This window comes from Grammomys surdaster, unplaced genomic scaffold (assembly GCF_004785775.1).
Source record: "Grammomys surdaster isolate TR1022 unplaced genomic scaffold, NIH_TR_1.0 213, whole genome shotgun sequence".
Lineage (NCBI taxonomy): Eukaryota > Metazoa > Chordata > Mammalia > Rodentia > Muridae > Grammomys > Grammomys surdaster.
The window spans coordinates 3,139,381-3,158,335 of record NW_021604658.1 but is presented as its reverse complement, the minus strand read 5'-3'; the positions used below and the strand labels follow the sequence as shown (position 1 = coordinate 3,158,335).

Sequence of the window (18,955 nt, the reverse complement as noted above, 5' to 3'; positions counted from 1 at the left end):
CACACACACACACACACACACACACACACACACACACACTTCAGCTTTATCTTTAAGAAGAATTAGTTATTTGTGGAAATCAAAGAAGCATTACTTAAGTTAGATTTCCAGGAGTGTTTGTTTCACAGGACAGCAGTAGAATTAACTGCATGGTTGGAGGAACTGGAGTTGGAGAAGCAGGGAGCAGAGGGAAGATGGCCAGGGCTTGGTCCATGGCAATGATGCAGAAAAGAAGGAAACAGATAGAATTAAGGTCCTCCCTTCCTTCTCCTCTTCCTCATCCTTCTCTTCCTCTTCTTCCTCTTTCTCTTCCTCCTCTTCCTCCTCCCCCTTCTCCTCCACTCTTTCTCCCATCCTCTTCCCCTCTCCCTCCTCTTCTTCATAGTGAGATCTCGTCTCAAAAAAACAAAACAAATGGGCAAAAAGAGGCCTTGTCGTGGAAGAGAAAGGGTAGGAGTTCAGATCTGGAGAACCCATGCAAATGTCAGGCAGCCTTGACGGGTGGAGATGGGCTCTGTAGAGTAAACTGGCCGTGAGACTCACCACATTGGTGAGCTCCGGATTTTGAATGAGAGATCTCACCTCAGTGAATAGGGTGGAAGAGTGAGTGACCCAGGATGATTTCTGACATCAGCTTCTGCCCTCCACAGGCAGGAGAGGTCATACTTAAGGAGATGTGTTAGTTGTTTGTCTTGTTCTGACCAAATACTTGGCAAGAAGCCATTTAGGGAGGAAGGGCTTATTTTAGTTTACAGTTGTAGGTCATACAGTCCAAGCACAGCAGAGAAGGCATGGTTGCAGGGGCATGAGGTACCTAGTCATACTGTATTGGTGGTTTGAATGAAAATGCCCCACATAGGTTCAGGGAGTGGCACTATTGGGAAGTGTGGTCTTGTTGGAGGAAGTCACTAGGGGGTGGGCTTTGAGGTTTCAAGTGCTCAGGCCAGGCTCAGTGTCACTCTCTCTCCTCCTGCTACCTGCCTTTTCAGATGTAGAACTCTCAGCTCCTTCTCCAGCACCATGTCTGCCTGCATGCTGCCATGCTTCCTGCCATGATGACAATGGACTAAACCTCAGAACTGTAAGCCAATCTCAATTAAATGCTTTCCTCTGTAAGAGTTGCTGTGGTCCTGGTGTCCTTCACAGCAATAGGACATCAACTAAGACAATTGGCAGTCAGGGAAAAGAGGCAGACAGAAGCATGATGGGGTTATAAAGTCCCAAAGCCCTGCCTCTAGTCACTGATATCCTCCATCGAGCCTCAACATCTTCAAGGTTCTAGAAGCTTCTAAAACATCACTTCATCTGGAAACCAAATATTAGAATGCATCAGACTCCAGGGGACATTTCAGGTTCAGGGCATACCAGGAGGAGGGATATATTTGGCCTATGGTTTTAGGGTACAGTATGTTGTGGCAAGAAGACGTGCCAGCAGGAATGTGAGGTTGCCAACCATGTTGCCTCTGATCTGGAAGCAACCATATCTGGATGATATGGGTATTCTGCTCACTTTCTCCTCCAAAAATTATGTATGGTGTGTGTGTGTGTGTGTGTCTACATGCCGAAACATGTGTATAGAGGTCAAAGGACAAGCTGCAGGATTTGGTTCTCTCTTTCTATCATATGGATTCTGGATATTGATCTGGAGTCATAACCATCTTGTTCCCACTTTCTCTTTATTGGGTTTGGGATTCCAGTCCATGTCATGGTGCCTCCCATGCCAATCAAACCTCTGGGGAAACATCTTCAGACACACCTGGAGGACTGTATCCTAAATGCACTGAAGTTCACAGTGAAGAGTAAACCCTCAGAGATGGGAAGGGTACTGGGCTGCCCGACACCAGCAAATATCCACTGTACAAAGCCTCTCACGTCTGCCGACTCGAGACTGATTAAGAGCCACCGTCAAGAAGAGCCTTTCCAAAGAACATTTTTCTGTTCCAGTGGACCCATTTTGCCACCACGTTCCACTATTTTCTTTCATAATATCCTGATGCAGCAGGTATTCAACATTTCTTCCTGGAAATTCTGCTGTAAGCAAAGCCCTTAAGAGGCTGGTTAGAGCTGGCCTAACAAAGCTGCTGCGCTCTCCTCCTTGGCAACAGCATCATGAGAAAGCCGCAGCACTGTGTACAAGCCTCAATCAAAAGTCTTTCTTTGGATCTTCTAAACACTTAGGAATAGCAGGAGTTTTTTTTTTTTGGTTTTTCAAGATAGGGTTTCTCTGTGTAGTTCTGGCTGTCCTGGAACTCACTCTGTAGACCAGGCTGCCCTCGAACTCAGAAATCCACCTGTCTCTGCCTCCCAAGTGCTGGGATTAAAGGCGTGTGCCACCACTTTTTTTTTCTTTTTTTTTTCATGTATAAAAAGAAGCTCTCTGCCACAAAAAGTTATTAGTATTCTTTCAAAAGCCAGTATCTGTCTTGGCAATCTTGTATTTTAACACATTTTTCTTTTCAGAAAAAAAAATAAGGAGTTGCAAAGATTCAATTCCTTAATTTATCTGGAAGAAAAAAAAAATAAGTATTTCTCATTTAGCAGAAAGGCTATCAGATGGGCCCAAACTGCAGTTGTTGTGGTACTTTCTGTAATCTGATCAATCTCATTATTGTTGTTACAATATAGTCTTGGCTGTCTTGGAACTCATTACATTGAATAGGCTGTGTCTGCTGGGATTAAAGGCCATCATGTCCAGCTCCATATATATTTTTTTAATGCTGGCCAATTTAGTAATATTAGCTGACATTTCAATAATGTATAAATAAACCTCATTCTAGCTCGACCTTCTGTGAAGAATCTATTCACAGTCCTCGGGTATAGCATCTAGTTTTATAACTCCAGTACTTTTCATAAAATTACTTTTTTGGCATGTGTTTGCATGTGTATGCATACGTGTGTGTGCATGCACGTATGTGCAGGTTTGCATGTGTGTGTACGTGAGTTCTGGGGTCTTCTTCAATCACCCTCTGCTTTATTGACTGAGGTAACATCTCATCAGCTCATTAGCCAACTTGCTTATTCAGTTAGTTTAGCTATCCCGATTCCTCTGGGGATTTCCTAGTTCTAACTTCTAAGGACTGAGATTACAGGCAGGTCACCAAGCTTGTCTGATTTTTTTTTTTTTTAATGTGGGTGCTGGGTATTCAAACGCCAATCCCGATCCTTGCCTGCCAGACGCCTTCTCCACTGAGCCATCTCCTTGGGCTTCATAGAACTACTTTGAAAACATCAACAAGATGTCCTTCTGTCTCATGCAACTCTGATTGATAATTTTAAATAAAGTGTGTGTGTGTGTAAATATGTGTATCTGTTAGTGCAAATACACACAGAGACCAGAAGAGGGCATCAGATCCCCTGGTGCTGAAGTTCCAGATGGATTCGAGCTGTCAGACATGGCTGCTGTGAACAGAAGTCAGGTTCTCTGGAAGAGCAGTAAGTCCTCCCCACTGTTGAGCTGTCTCTCCAGGCCAACTCTGATTAATATTTAAGCAGATGGTTTTGAGACAGTGTCTCACATAGGTCAGGTTTACCTCAAACTTTGTCATGTAGCAAGGAGACCTTGACTTTCTGATGCACTTGCCGCTGAGATTAGAGGCATGACACCGCACCCGGTTATTATGGTGCTGGAGATCAAACCCGGGGCCTTGAGCATGCTAAACACTCATTGTACCAGCTAAGCCTCATTCCCAGCCCTGCATTTATGTTGCCCAGGCTGGACTTGAACTCTTGGGCCTTAATCAGTCTTCCTGCCTCAAGCCTTTCAAGTAACTGGGGCCATAGGCATGTGCCATCAGGCCCAGCTTTATGTAATTTCTAATGAAAACCATGCAAACTGTCATAAGATCTTTTCTTTCTTTCTTTCTTTCTTTCTTTCTTTCTCTCTCTCTCTCTCTCTCTCTCTCTCTCTCTCTCTCTCTCTCTCTCGCTCTTTTTTATTTTTTTTGGTTTTTCGAGACAGAGTTTCTCTGTATAGCCTGGCCTGTCCTAGAACTCACTCTGTAGCCCAGGTTGGCCTCGAACTCAGAAATCTACCTGCCTCTGCCTCCCAAGTGCTGAGATTAAAGGTGTACACCACCACTCTGTCATAAGATTTTTTAAAAAGTAATTGTTCACTGTGTTTAGGAACATCATAAAGGATATGAAACCCAGCTATTTGGTTACTCCTTGGATACTTGATTTTAGTTTGCTTTATGTTCTGTTACACAGTGCACAGTGGTACTCTCAATGCTTTCAAATTGAAGAAACAGAGCCACACAGACCCAAGGGAAGAGGTAAACCCAGGAAAAAGTTTATTAAAAAATCATTATTATTATTATTATTATTATTATTATTATCATCGTTAGTATTGTTTTTAAAAGCTGTCTCACTATGTATCCCTGGCTGGCCTGAAGCTTATTATGCAGATCAGGCAGGGCTTGGTCTCACAGAGAATCCCCCTGCCTCTGCCTCCTTAGTACTGTGATTAAAAGTGTGCATCACCACACTCAGCTTATTATATGGTGCGTGTATATGCGTGTGTATGCGTGTGTGTGTGTGTGTGCACGTGTACTCATGAGCATACAGAGCTCAGAGGACCATTTGCAGGAGTCTTTCTTGCCTTCCACCACTGGGGTCCTGGGGATCAAACACATGTCATCAGGTGTGGCAGCAAGCCCTTTACACACTGAGTTAAATCTGCAACAAAGATTTCTGTAGCCATCCTTAATTCAAAAGCAGTATGAGGCCTCTCCAAGGAATGTTAAGTGTAGAAAGGGAAGGTGAAAGGATGCATATTTAGCAACATATAGCTGTAGAGATATTTTTAACAACTTAGGACACTCATGGGCGACATCTGCAGTGACACTGTTTTAACTTCAAGTTAACAAAATATTCCTTTAGGATTTTCCCACGGAAGGACAAGGGGCTACAAAACGAATAATACTATTTTAAATAATAATAATATCTTAAAGATTGGTGACAGGACCTGTTGGATTATGTTTGAGGAACACATATTTCATTTGTGATATAAAAAGTATCAAATGTGATGTCCTCAAAAACTGACTCAGAATTTAAACAGGTCACAGATGAACATGATCTAAAAATTTATACTTATTTCAGTATGTACAGCCAGGCATGGTGGTTGTCTTGGTTACTTTTGCTGTGGCTGTGATAAAGCATCTGGAAAAGGCAAATTAAGGAAGGAAAGGCTTATTTTGGCTCCAGTTTGGGGGTCCAGTCCATCATGGCGTGGAACTCAAGGTGACAGGAGGTGGCTGCCTCTCAGCCATGGTCTAAAAGCACAGCATTCTGCTTCTCAGGCAGCTTTTCCTTCCTTTCAGTCAGTTCAGGATCCGAGCTCAGGGAATGGTGCCACCCACAGTGGATGGGTTTTCCCCATCCCAGGCGTGCCCACACACTGGCCTTCTAGGCAATTCTAGATGCTATCAAGTTGACAACCAACATTAACTAAGGCAGCAGTGCATGCAAGTCATCCCAGCATTCCAGAGGCCGAGGCAGGAGGTCAGTTCAAGGTCAGAATGGTGTACCTCATGAAAACCATGCCTCAGATAAGCAAACAAACACATAGAGAGCAATAGAATGTTTCCCCTTCATCCTGCTATTCAGTTAGGTAAATCTCTCCCCTCAGAAAGTGTTCACAGCTCTGTTGGGTCACTACGGATGTCATCTGTGCATGCAGTGAGATGTACAAGACATTTGGCTGTGTTCGTTCATGTGTATGTGTGCATCTGCGACATCCTTGGGTGTTTTCCTACCTACTTTGCTTTTTGACTTTATTAATATTATCTTTTATGTGTGCGTGCATGCGTGTATATGTGTGTGTGTGTGTGTATGTGTGTGTGTACGTGCATACCATGGCATGCAAGGATGGTAGAACACTGCTTTCAGGACTCAGTTCTCTTCCTATACCATGTGGGTTGACTCAGGTTTCCAGGCTTGGTGGCCAGCACCTTTACCTGCTGGGATATCTCACCAGTACCACCCCTGCCTTGTGTTTTGATTTAAAAATTAGATTTCTGAATGACTGTTAGTGTCCCCCACACTCAGTGTCTGTATTTTAGACAACTGGAAAAATAACATATTAATACCTCTATCATATTTCATAATTAAACAGAAACTTCTTCACTTACCATAGAAAGGGTGATAGTACTTCCCTATGCTAACAGTTGAGAAAAAAAGTCAAGCTTAGAGGCCAGAGATGTCTCAGAGGTTAAGAGCCATTTTTCAGGGCCTGAGTTTGATTTGCAGCACCCATATAACAGCTCACACGTCTGTAGCTCCATTTCTAGAAGATCCTATGTGCTCTTCTGGCCTCCTTGGGCACTGGGCATGCACATGGTGCACATACATACATGTAGACAAAGCACTCATAAACAGAAAATAAAGATATATCAAATCTTCATTTAAATCAAGCTTGCTATCACATAATTATTAAATCGTACCATTTCTGGGTGACTGAAGAAGTTACAGCTTTAGAGGTGTTCACTGACATTGTCATTTCAAGTGGACCTTTTTTTTTTGAGGATGACTTTGAACTCCCAATATTCTGCTTTCACCTCTGGAGTTCTGGTGTTACAGGCATGTGCTGCTGCTCCTGGATCAAGTATTTCTAATTCTTGGTTCTGAATTTAGCATCAGAATTCCGATTCCCAGGATCTGGGGCCATGGCTTAGTGGGTACCACACTTGCTGCTTAAGTGTGTGACTCTGGAGTTTGGATGTCCAGAAACCACATAAATACTGGGTAGTATGGCAGCCTATCTGTAATTCCTGCACTCTGAAGGCAGCCAAGGGATCTCTAGAGCAAACCAGCTAGCAGGACCAGCCATGTCATCGAGTTCTGGGTTAAACTGAGAGAGCCAGCCACAGTAAATAAGGTGGAGAAAGATGGAGAAAGACTCCAATGTTAACCTCAGACCTCCACATGCACACACACACACACACACACACACACACACACACACACACACTCACACACACGATGTGCAATCTGGGCATACACATGCACTCACATGTTCAAACACACATGCATGCATGCACACCATCCCCCACTCACACACAGGCACATGAGGAAAAAATTGAATTCCAGAATAGTGGCTAATAGTGTCAATAAGAAAACCATGTTGTAGATTTTTCTCAATACCTGGAATCTGGTTATCATTTTTTTTTAGTGAATTTGTCACATTTTTTCATCATGATTTTTATAACTTACTCCCTTATAGAGAGTAAATATTTTAAATCAATAGATATGGAAAATCAACCGCTGATGTGTGAATGGACATTTGTCAGCAACAGCCCAGAAATGATCTTATTAAGTCTGTTTGCTACTTATCATGTACTTTATTAATAATTTATTTGATTTCTAAATATGAGCAGATGGTAAAATAGCATAATATCCACACATGTAGAATGATTTGGGAACAAGAAATCAATGGAGACATTTGTGCTGGAGAATTCATCCTGCAGTGTGTGGCTCACTGGAAACAATCTAATTGAAGAGAACCATGCTGTTTAAAACAGCATCTATGAGCAGTGGCGAGCGGCCCTGAGGCCTAGTGGACTACCTGCATTAAGGTTCTCTTGATACAAGTCTCTAAAACTCTGGTGTTTGCACTTGAACACATTGAAGACTTGGGCGAGCAGGTGCTTTATATAGCCTGGGATGGTCCTGTGGCTAAACTTCTCCTTCACATCTGTCCCTGCATTTTCGTTCTCAGTGACACCATTGGAGTTCAGAGCCATCTGCCTTCTCCCACGGTTCATGAGAATCATCTTTTAATTGCCTCTCTTTCTGGAGGGTTCTTCCCCCTTTCTGATTTCTCTGCACAGAGCTCTCGACTAACGGTCACGCAGTTCTAATTATCCCTCAGACCCCCTGACATGAAATCTCAATCTCCTCAGCTAAGCAGGCAAAACCCTCCATGAATTCCAGCTTCATTCCCTGTCTGGCCTGAGTCATTTATGTCTTCTGAGACCTGAGACCTGAGAGTAAAAACATCTATTCACCTTCATAAAAGCAAACAGCGTTCTCCTAGCTCAAACTATCCCTTTCCCTCTCCTGTATGGATGCTGTTATAGCTGGAGCTCTTCTTCTCTTCCCTTGATCATTGGCCTTTGCCAAGGCCTTCCTGGGGTCTCCACACGCTGATGAATCCCACATGGGAGACAGCCATGAAGAAGGCATTCCAATTAAGCGTTTAAGAGTAGATTTTGTCAACATCCCATGGAGAAGACAGCGCTGGGAACTGATAAGTGGCAATGTGGATGGGAAGCTCAGGGAGGCTCACCCTAAAACACTACTGTGAGGATGCTCTCTGATACTGCAGCGACCACTAATGATGAGGTGTAGATATTCACTCTCCCGCTATTTTGAAACAGGGTCTTATGTGTCCCAGCCTGGCCTCAAACTTGCTACGTGAACCAAGTAGCCCAAGATAACCTTAAATGTCTTATCCCTCTGCCTCTACCTCCCAAGTGCTGGGGTTTCAAGTCATGCTTCACCATGTCCAGTTTTATGTGGTGTTGGGAATCGAACCCAGGGTCACATAAATGCCAGGTAAACACCCTACAACTGACTTACATCCCCAGCCAGTGGCGCCCTCTCTCAGTTCCACCAGACTGCTGTTCTACTTCCTTCCATTCAAAGTGCTTGGTGTCAGAGCCTCAGAGCTGGGCTTACACTGCACAAGACGCTCATGACCTTGAAGCTGTGGTATATCAAAGCTACCTTGCCCTTCAGAGCCCTCCTACTGTCACAAACCTGTGAGGTCTGTGGGCAGAAAGTCACACTCTTGGAGCTACACTCAGATTTCAGGCCACACAGACAGTCTTCTCATGAGCTTGTCTCTCCAGATTCCTTCAGAGACTTTAGTGAAGACAGATCTTTCACTTTTAACTCTGGCTGATCGTCTTCTCCGGTGCCCACACCAGTGTCCTAGGCTGGAGGTCTAATGAAATAGTAGCCGTGGAATGAGCTCAGACTCCTCTCCTCTCTCACTAGGGGTCTAGGATAGAAGAGAAAACACATCCTTGAATTGTTAGAGTCCGAGTGCTCTTTTTTTAAATTAGGAGTTCAAGTCTATAAGTCAGGCCTGGTGGCACATGCCTGCTGAGTATGGTGGCACATGCCTGCTGAGTTTGGTGGCACATGCCTGCTGAGTATGGTGGCACATGCCCGCTGAGTATGGTGGCACATGCCCGCTGAGTATGGTGACACATGCCCGCTGAGTATGGTGGCACATGCCTGTTGAGTTTGGTGGCACATGCCTGCTGAGTATGGTGGCACATGCCTGTTGAGTTTGGTGGCACATGCCTGTTGAGTTTGGTGGCACATGCCTGCTGAGTATGGTGGCACATGCCTGTTGAGTTTGGTGGCACATGCCAGTTGAGTTTGGTGGCACATGCCTGCTGAGTATGGTGGCACATGCTTGTTGAGTTTGGTGGCACATGCCTGTTGAGTTGGCCAGTTTTATATCAGCTAGACACAAGCTATAATCATCTGAGGGAGGAGACCTCCATTAAGAAATTCCCTCTGGGCTAATATCCAATATATACAAAGAACTTGAGAAATTAGACTCCAGACAACCAAATAATCCTATTAAAAAATGGGGTATAGAGCTTAACACAGAATTCTCAACTGAGAAAACTCGAGTGGCCGAGAAGCACCTAAAGAAATGTTCTGTATCCTTAGTCGTCAGGGAAATGCAAATCAAAACAACCTTGAGATTCCATCTCACACCAGTCAGAATGGCTAAGATTAAAAACTCAGGTGATAGTAGATGCTGGCGAGGGTGTGGAGAAAGAGGAACACTCCTCCATTGTTGGTGGGACTGCAAGATGGTGCAACCACTTTGGAAATCAGTCTGGCGGTTCCTCAGAAAATTGGACATAGCATTACCTGAGGATCCAGCTATACCACTCCTAGGCATATACCCAGAAGATGCTCGAACATATAACAAGGACATATGCTCAACTATGTTCATAGCAGCCTTATTTATAATAGCCAGGAGCTGGAAAGAACCCAGATGTCCTTCAACTGAGGAATGGATTCAAAAAATGTGGTATATTTACACAATGGAGTATTACTCAGCTATTAAAAACAATGAATTCGAGAGTTTCCTAGGTAAATGGATGGAACTAGAAATTATCATCCTGAGTGAGGTAAGCCAATCACAAAAGAACACACATGGTATTCACTCACTGATTATTGGATATTAGCCCAGAACCTTGAAATGCCCAAGATGCAACTCACAGGCCACATGAAGCTCATAAAGAAGGAAGACCAAGTGGGGGTGATTCGGTCCTTCTTAGAAGGAGCAACAAGATACTCAAGGGAGCAAATATGGAGACAAAGTGAGGGACAGAAACTGAAGGAGGGCCCGTCTGAAGACCACTCCACCTGAGTATCTATCCCATGTGCAGCATCCCAAAGGTAGATGCTGATGTGGAAGTCAGGAAGTGCATGCTGATAAGAGCCTGATATAGATGTCTCCTCAGAGGTCTTCAGGAGTCTGACATATTCAGAGGTAGATGCTCACAACTAGCCATTGAACTGATCATGGGGTTCCCAATGGAGGAGTTAGAGTGAAGACCATTGGAGCTGAAAGGGTTTGTGGTCCCATGAGGAGAGCAACAATACCAACCAACCACAGATCCCAGGGTCTAAACCACCATCCTGGGAGCACTTAGGGAGGGATCCAGGGCTTCAGCTGTATATGTAAGAATGGAGGGCCCTGCTGGGCATAGGTGGAAGAAGAGAACCTTGACCTCATGAAGGCTGGACGCCCCAGGGGGTGGGAATTCTGAGGGTGGGGAGGTGGGAGTCGGGGGGTAGATAGAGGTTACATCCACAGAGAAGAAGGAGGAGGGGTGAGAGGATAGGGTGTTCCTGGGTGGGTGGGGGATGGGGTAAGGGGACAACATATGAAATGTAAATAAAACATCCAATAAAATAAATTAAAAAAAAAAAAGAGTGGAGGGCCCTGCTGGGCATAGGTGGAAGAAGAGATCCTTGACCTCATGAAGGCTGGACGCCCCAGGGGGTGGGAATTTGAGGGTGGGGAGGTGGGAGTTGGGGGTAGGTAGGGGTTACATCCGCAGAGAAGAAGGTGGAGGGGTGAGGGGATAGGGGGTTCCTGGGTGGGTGGGGGATGGGGTAAGGGGACAACATATGAAATGTAAATAAAACATCCAATAAAAAAAAAAAAAGAAATTCCCTCTGTAAGAATGGGCTAGAGGCAAGACTGTTGGGCATTTCCTTAATTTGTGATTGATGGAAGAGGGCCCAGCATATTGTGGGTAGAGTTACCCCTGGGCTGGTGGTCCTGAGTTCTATAAGAAAGCAGGCTGAACAGTGATGAGGAGCAAGCCAGTAAGCAGCACTCCTCCATGGTCTCTGCATCAGCCTCTGCCTCCAGGTTCCTGCCCTGTTTGAGCTCCTGTCCTGACTTCTTTGATAATGAACAATGTTGTGGACGAGTGAATGAAATAAGCCCTTTCCTCCTCAAGTTGCTTTTGGTCATGGTGTTTCATCACAGCAAATTACATCCTAAGACTTCTAGAATCCCAGCACTTCAGTGGATCATAAATTCAAGGTTACCTTTGGCTATATATCAAATTTGAGGCCAGCATAGGATGCATGGGTTCCCATCTCCAAAAATAATCATAGCAGGCCTCCTTCCTAGGACAAGAGCACACTGTGGAGGGTGTTTCCTTATCTGCTGAGGACACTCGCAGGACTTTCTGCCATGCAGCCCAGGTTGGTCTTAAGTTCAATTTGTAGTTCAGACTAGCCTCAAACTCACAGCAATGCCTGGATTAGATACTCGTGTATATATATATTGTATGTTTGTATGTATATATTGGATTGCCTTGCCCTCATCCCATCAATTGGCTTTTGAAAGAATATATTGCATACGGACATCATTGCAATAACTGGAGTTATAGGGATTTATGAAAGAAAACCCAGCAGTCCCCATGAGCAGGGGACTTCCAAAGGAGCGCTTGTTTCCTCCTAAAAGAGGCAGATCCCAGCTGCCCCACCCCAGCCTTGACCGTAGGTGTGCTAACTGGAGATGCAGCTACATGGAAACCAGAAATGAACGGCCTGAAGACAGAAGGCCAATCTACTAGTGCTGGCCGAGCAGACGGAACCAGCTGCAACCCTAGCTATCTCTAGGTATGTTTTAAGATATAGTTAATATATTTATATATTATTTCTGAGACAGGACTTTCTGCCATGCAGCCCAGGTTGGTCTTAAGTTCAATTTGTAGTTCAGACTAGCCTCAGACTCACAGCAATGCCTGGATTAGATACTTGTGTATATGTATATTGTATGTTTGTGTATATATTGGCTTTTCGAGACAGGGTTCTCTGTATAGACCAGGCTGGCCTCAAACTCACAGAGATCTGCCTGCTTCTGCCTCCTGAGTGCTGGGACTAATGGTGTGTGCCACTGCTGCCCAGCTGGTACCTGGATATTTTAAGCCAGTCCTCCTTTCAGAAGGAAGCTGTGAAGCAGAAGTGGCTCAGCAGTGCCCAGCAGTCACCCACAATGTCAACCTGAGCTCAGCCCTGCCACCAGGGGCGCTGAAAGAGAAGACCAAGAAGCTGGAGTTTAAGGAGCTTGTCACACGACCCTGACGCAAAAGTTTGAGAACCAGTTTTAAACCAAGAACCATAGTTTGGATGTCGAAGCTCCCCTCCCCCCAAAGGTCCACGTGCAAAGGTTCACAAGTGAAAGATGTGGTCCCTGTGGTGGGCCTTTTGAGATGTGGTGGATCTTTAGAAGGAGCCCTGTGGGAAGTTTTTAGGTCACTGGGAGGAATATTCTCTTTCTCCATCTTTGTCTCTCTCCCTTTCTCTCTCTCCCTCCCTCCCTCCCTCTCTTTCCCTTTCCTCTTCTTCCTACTTCCCACCCTCTGGTGCTTACATGCTTCCTGGCTATGAGGCATACCCCGTTTGCCCAAGGCCCGCAGCAATGGGCCCACTTGATGTTGGACTAGAATCTCCAAATCCATTAGCAGAAATAAACCTCTTCATGAGACTTTTAAATAAGTTGTCTGTCTCCGGTATCTGGTATCTCGTAACAACAGAAAGCTGACCCGTACATTCATGCTTCCAACGCTTTGATATGCAGAGGCGTCATGGGGAGATCCTGTAAGAATCTGGCTCAATGGCTGTACTGAAAGCGTGCTAATCTGGGACTGGATTCTTCAGTACCCAGCCACCTGTTCTCCAGTTGGTCAGGGCTGTGCACAGATGAAGGTTCAAAGGGAAGCGTCTCCCTGAGAATTGCCTTCAGCGGAAATGAACTGTCTTGCACAAGATCGTGCCATGGCTTACCGTGAACCCCTGGTCAAACTAACAATAAATATTGACTCCAAGAGATTGTGGTGTAATTGATAAGATTTTTAACGGGGCATGGGAGGGGGACACTCAGATGTTAAGAGTGATTACCCAGCATGCACTGGGTTTGATTCTGAGGGCTTGGATGAATGCCGAGTGGATCAACTGGAAGAGTGTTTGAGAGTTTCAAGGGAAATTATATTTCTATAATGATTTGGGAATTGGATGGCTGCTTCCTCTGGCTTTCTTTTAAATTTAATTTAATTTTTAATTACGTGTATATGTGTGTGGTGTGCATGGGAGTGTCAGTGCCTGCAGGGGCCAGAGGTGTTGGAATTTCTGGAGCAGAAGTTACAGGCAGTTGTGAGTTACCTGACTTGGTTGCTGAGAACCGAGTTCGCATCTTCCAGAAGAGCAGGAAGTGCTCTTAACCACTGAGCCAGCTGTCCAGCCCCTCCCCCTGGCTTTTGGTGCAGTTGAAAAAGAACAGGAGGGCTAACAATTAGCAAGCACCTACACAAAGTGGAGTGTGGGGACAGAGGCTCCTCCGCAGCAAATACTGTCCTCACTCGCAGTGGTTCGAGGAGCCGGACCTCACTATACTGCAGCAGCTCTCCAATGCAGGCTGTGCGCTGGCACATCAGGACTCTGACTAGGAAGATATGGAGCCCTGAGACCTGGGACAGGGACATCCGGATCACTGAACTCAAGATCTCCTGGATCAATGTGCTTGAAGAAGGAGGCCACTCCTGGAAACACCAACCATCTCTTCACAAAAACCACAGGAGGGTTCCACCTTGCAGGGCAGCTCACACTCTCTCTAAGGTCACCTCTTCTTGGGCTGCAGGGACAGTAAGTAGGGTCTAGGCACACCAAAATCCTGAGTGGACCCACTGGACCTGTGAGGTGGGGGGGGGGGAGGAAAGGAACCAGAACTAAAGAGGCTGTAGGACTTATCTAGAATGTTCGAGAACAAGCCAGTCTGAGCGACCAAGACTTCATTCTGCCTGACAAAGTAACAGTGGTAGCTTATTTTAACTGTGTGTGACAGAATCAGAGGGGTGGAAGGGTGGGTAGCTAAGGGTTTAGGGAACAAGGGACTCCACTTGGAAATGTTAATAGTCCCCTAGAGAGAGAAGAAAAAATTCGTGGTGGACTGTTAATAGTGACAGGTGTGTTCGTCTTAATCATGTGTGTGTGTGCATGTGAGTATGTGTGCATGTGAGTGTGTGTGTGCATGTGAGTGTGTGTGCATGTGAGTGTGTGTGAGTGTGTGTGAATGTATGTGTGAGAGTGTGTATGTGTGTGTGCATGTGAATGTGTGTGAATGTATGTGTGTGTGAGTATGTATGTGTGTGTATGTGTGTGCATGTGAGTGTGTTTGAATGTATGTGTGTGTGAGTATTTATGTGTGTGTATGTGTATGCATGTGAGTATGTGTGAATGTATGTGTGTGTGAGTGTGTGTGTGAGTGTGTGCATGTGAGTATGTGTGAATGTATGTGTGTGTGAGTGTGTATGTGTGTGCATGTGAGTGTGTATGTGTGTGTGCATGTGAGTGTGTGAATGTATGTGTGTGTGAGTATGTGTGTGAGTGTGTGTGAATATATGTGCGTGTGAGTGTATATGTGTGTGTGTGCATGTGAGTGTGTACATGTGAGTGTGTGTGTGTGTGTGTGTGTGTGTAAGGGCTGCATGGAGGCCAGAGGAGGCTGTCACTTGTTCTGCTCCATTAGTCATTTTTTCTTATCCCCTTGAGAATAGATTTCTCTCTCATCGAACCTGAAGCGAGGCCAGCAACCAGCAAGCCCAGAGCCTTCTGTGTCTTCCTCACAGTGTTGGGGTGAAGGGAACACACCAGGCTGCATTTCACTTTTCTTCCTGAGTGGGGAATCTGAACTCAGACTCTCAAGCTGGTACAGACACTCTCCCCCATAAGCCATCTCACCAACACCTAACTAAAAAACAAGAACGAAACAAAGAAAGGAAGGAAGAAGAAAAGGAAGGAAGGAAAGAAGGAAGGAAGGAAGGAAGAAAGAAAGAAAGGAAGAAGTTGTGAAGACACATGAAAAGAGGCAAACTGGGGCCTGGTGAGATGGCTCATTGGATAAAGACACTTGACACCAAGCCTGATTAACTGAATTCAATCCCCAGGACTCATGGTAGGAGGAGAAAACTGACTCTTACACATGGTTCTCTGATCTGCACATCAGGCACAAAATGGCCTTACAATAAATAAATGTAATTTTAAAAACCCAATTTGCTAATGATACTGTAAATTAAAAATAAAATACTTTGCCAAAATAATATATTCTTTCTCCTAATTGTGCCATGATTGGGTTGGACTTCAATGCTCAGCCATTCTCCTCAGAGCCTTTATGTGTCCAAGAGCAAGAAAATTACTCACTCCCACACTCTGCCCCTCCCACTGCCATTACCCCAGGATGAAGGGCTGCTCTTGTCATGTTCAAAGAGAAGGATCTGCCTCCTCTCAGAGGCCATCAGGGCGGCAGATGAGATGCGAGCACATGTCACCATAATCTCAATGCTTACTCTGCTATACACAAAGAAAATCTGTTTTGATATTACGTGTGTAACTTAAAATATCATCAGGGGAAACAAAGCATGAATGTCCACTTTACACTTTTATCCTTTATCTCTTAAGCACCCTCCTGGCTTTCTCTCAGCCTTGAATGGAATATGCTCTCCTCAAACTCCTCATGCGCACTGTCTCATATGTACATCTAAGATTCCAGTGGAGACGTTGGAATGTTCTTCATAATATTATGCCACCAAGCCTCTGTTCTGACCTGCCTGAGGTGTTCTACTTCAGGTGGGAGCTCCTCTGCCTCTTGATATTTTGAGAGAGGGTTTATTTGTAGCCCAGGCTGTCCTCAAATTTACCAGCCTCTTGTCTCAGCCTTCCATGTGTTAGGACTATAAGAATCCACCACACACAACTTAATTTTTGCTTCTTATTCCGTCTTCCCGTCCTCACAGCTGACGAGGCAGCTAGCTCCTTCTGGTCCTCTCCTGGTTTCACGGAACAAACAGCTTCTGAGGGCAGACAGCACTTTGAACAGCACCCTCTTTGCTCAGTGTCTGGCTCTTCGATCAAATCACCATGTTGGTGGCCAGTGGTCTTCCAGACTCAAGTTACAAAGCCCCATTTTACCAGTGATATCTCAAAAATGGTCCAGCATCTCTGGCAGAATAAATGCTATCTATAAACCTTAACCTGCAAACATGATTTCAAAATGAAATTGGATAGTATATTTTTAAGAATCACAATTCACTGAAAGGAGAACAAAGGGGCCAAATTTAGGCTTAGATTTGATAAAAGGAAGAACATTAAAAAATATAGATCAGATGTTGGACAGGTTAATAGAGATTGCCTTCCTTGAAAAAAAAATCTTTAAAAATAGAACCACCGGGCTATAGCTCAGCATCAGGGAACTGCATGTGCAAGGACCTGGTTTGATTCCCAGGGCTTGGGGAAAACGAATAAACAGTCATTCATCTTGAATCATTTGGCCACAGACCAGCTTGGAAACACTCTCTGAGGAAGGTACATTTCTGAAACTCCCCCTGCCGACCCTTGCTTGCCTCTCCCCTCTGTCTGTATCCCAGGGCATCAGGGCATGGCAGGGATATCAAAGTAGGTGGGGGAGGCAGAGGATGTTAGCAGCACGTGGGATTATTTTGTCACCGAAACGGAGAAGAAATGGCTGCATTGCTGTCAGTCCACCAACTGAGCAGTTAATGAAAGCAGGTGGCATAATACAGTCCTCCGGCTCTTTCTAGAATCTTGATGAATCAGAAAGTTACCCCACCCCCAAAGAGACACAGCAAAGCTGTGATTCCAATCTGAAGATGATTCTGATCAGGGCACAACAAAGATGTCTCTCTTCTCCCTCCTACGGCATGTCCAATGCGTATTCAAAGTCTGAAACACTCAGCAGTTTCAGAAAGTGAACCGCCATTGGGAATCTATGGGGATATACATACTGGCACAAATGTCATGATTGCATAAACGGACCTGGCTCCACTTCTCTCCAGTCTGATTTCTTTAAAAATAAATATTTATTTTAGTGCTGGCTTTGGCAGCACGTATACTAAAATTGGAATAATACAGAAAAGATTAGTGTAGCCCTGCACAGGGTTGACATGCACATTTGTGAAGTGTTCTACAGTTTCATATGAGCATGTAGCAACAATTAATGAAAAAGGAGGCCATGAATTTGAAAAGGCAAGGAGAGGCATGTGGGAAGGGGGTGGGGGACGAAGGAGAGAGAGCTGGGGAATGATGTAAGATTATCATCTGAAAGCATAAGAAATTTAAAAAAACATACTTATTTTATTATGTGTGTTTATGTGTGTGCATATGTGTGTGTGCATGTGTGTGCGTGTGTGTGTGAGTGTGTGAAAGAGAGGGAGAAAGAGAGAGAGAGGCAGAGAGAGAGAGAGAGAGAGAGAGAGGGAGAGAGAGAGAGAGAGAGAGAGAACAGAACATGTGGGTGCAGGCACCCACTGAGGCCATAAGGGGGCTCTGTATCTCTTCGAGCTGGAGTTAAGGCATCTTTGAGTCACGTGATGTGGGTGTTGCCATCAGAACTCTGGTTCTCTGATAGAGCAGTGAGCACTCTTAACTGCTGAGCTATCTTTTCAGCCTCTCATATTTATTTATTTATTTATTTATTTATTTATTTATTTATTTATTTATTGGTTTTTCGAGACAGGGTTTCTCCGTGTATCCCTGGCTGTCCTGGAACTCACTCTGTAGACCAGGCTGGCCTCGAACTCTCGAACTCAGAAATCCGCCTGTCTCTGCCTCCCAAGTGCTGGGATTAAAGGTGTGCGCCACCACCGCCCGGCTTTTTTTTTTTTTTTCTTTCTTTGACAGAGTCTCTTTATGTAACTGCCTTGGCTGTCCTGGAACCCACTTTGCAGACCAGCCTGGTCTCGAACTCACAGAGCTCTGCCTGCCTCTGCTTCCCAAGTGCCTGCCTCTGCTTCCAGGCATGCACACATCTGGCTGACTACTGTCTAAGCCTTCTTTGCTGCTAATTCGTCATCCCTCTGACCCACACACATATTACCCAGTCTCAGGAGAGCTCCCGTGTTTGGATTTCTTGTTCCCAAAAAAGTCATTCTCTGCTATTGCAACCACTTCCCAGGTACTGAGCGCTCACCGAGAGTATGGCTTTTCCCACAAAGGATGCACCAGTAATGACAGACATACTGAAAACCTAGCACCACAATACTGCAGCCGAAGAAATCCAGTTGAGAGGCAAGGAGAACAGAAAAATAGCAACATCGCGGAGCTGCAGAGTTCTCGATCTGGGGCAGAGGAAGTCCCCCCAGCTCCATCCCCAGATTCATTGCAAATTTTCTTTTTCTTTGGTTTTAAGGCGGGTCTTGCTATGTAGCTCTGGCTGTCTTGGAACTCACTAGGAAACCAAGCTGTACTTTTAAAAATAAATAACCTTTTTTTTTTTTAAAGGAATTTTGTTTTTGTTTTTCGAGACAGGGTTTCTCTGTGTAGTCCTGGCTGTCCTGGAACTCACTCTGTAGACCAGGCTGGTCTCGAACTCAGAAATCCACCTGCCTCT

At 45.0% G+C, this 18,955-nt stretch overlaps 1 non-coding gene across 1 annotated transcript; it reads left to right on the top strand.

Annotated features, from left to right (window-relative positions):
- The first annotated feature begins 17,434 nt into the window (after positions 1–17,434).
- LOC114625215 lies at positions 17,435–17,540 on the top strand. The gene has a single exon (XR_003712024.1). It is a non-coding gene; the product is annotated as a U6 spliceosomal RNA (small nuclear RNA).
- Positions 17,541–18,955: the final 1,415 nt, after the last annotated feature.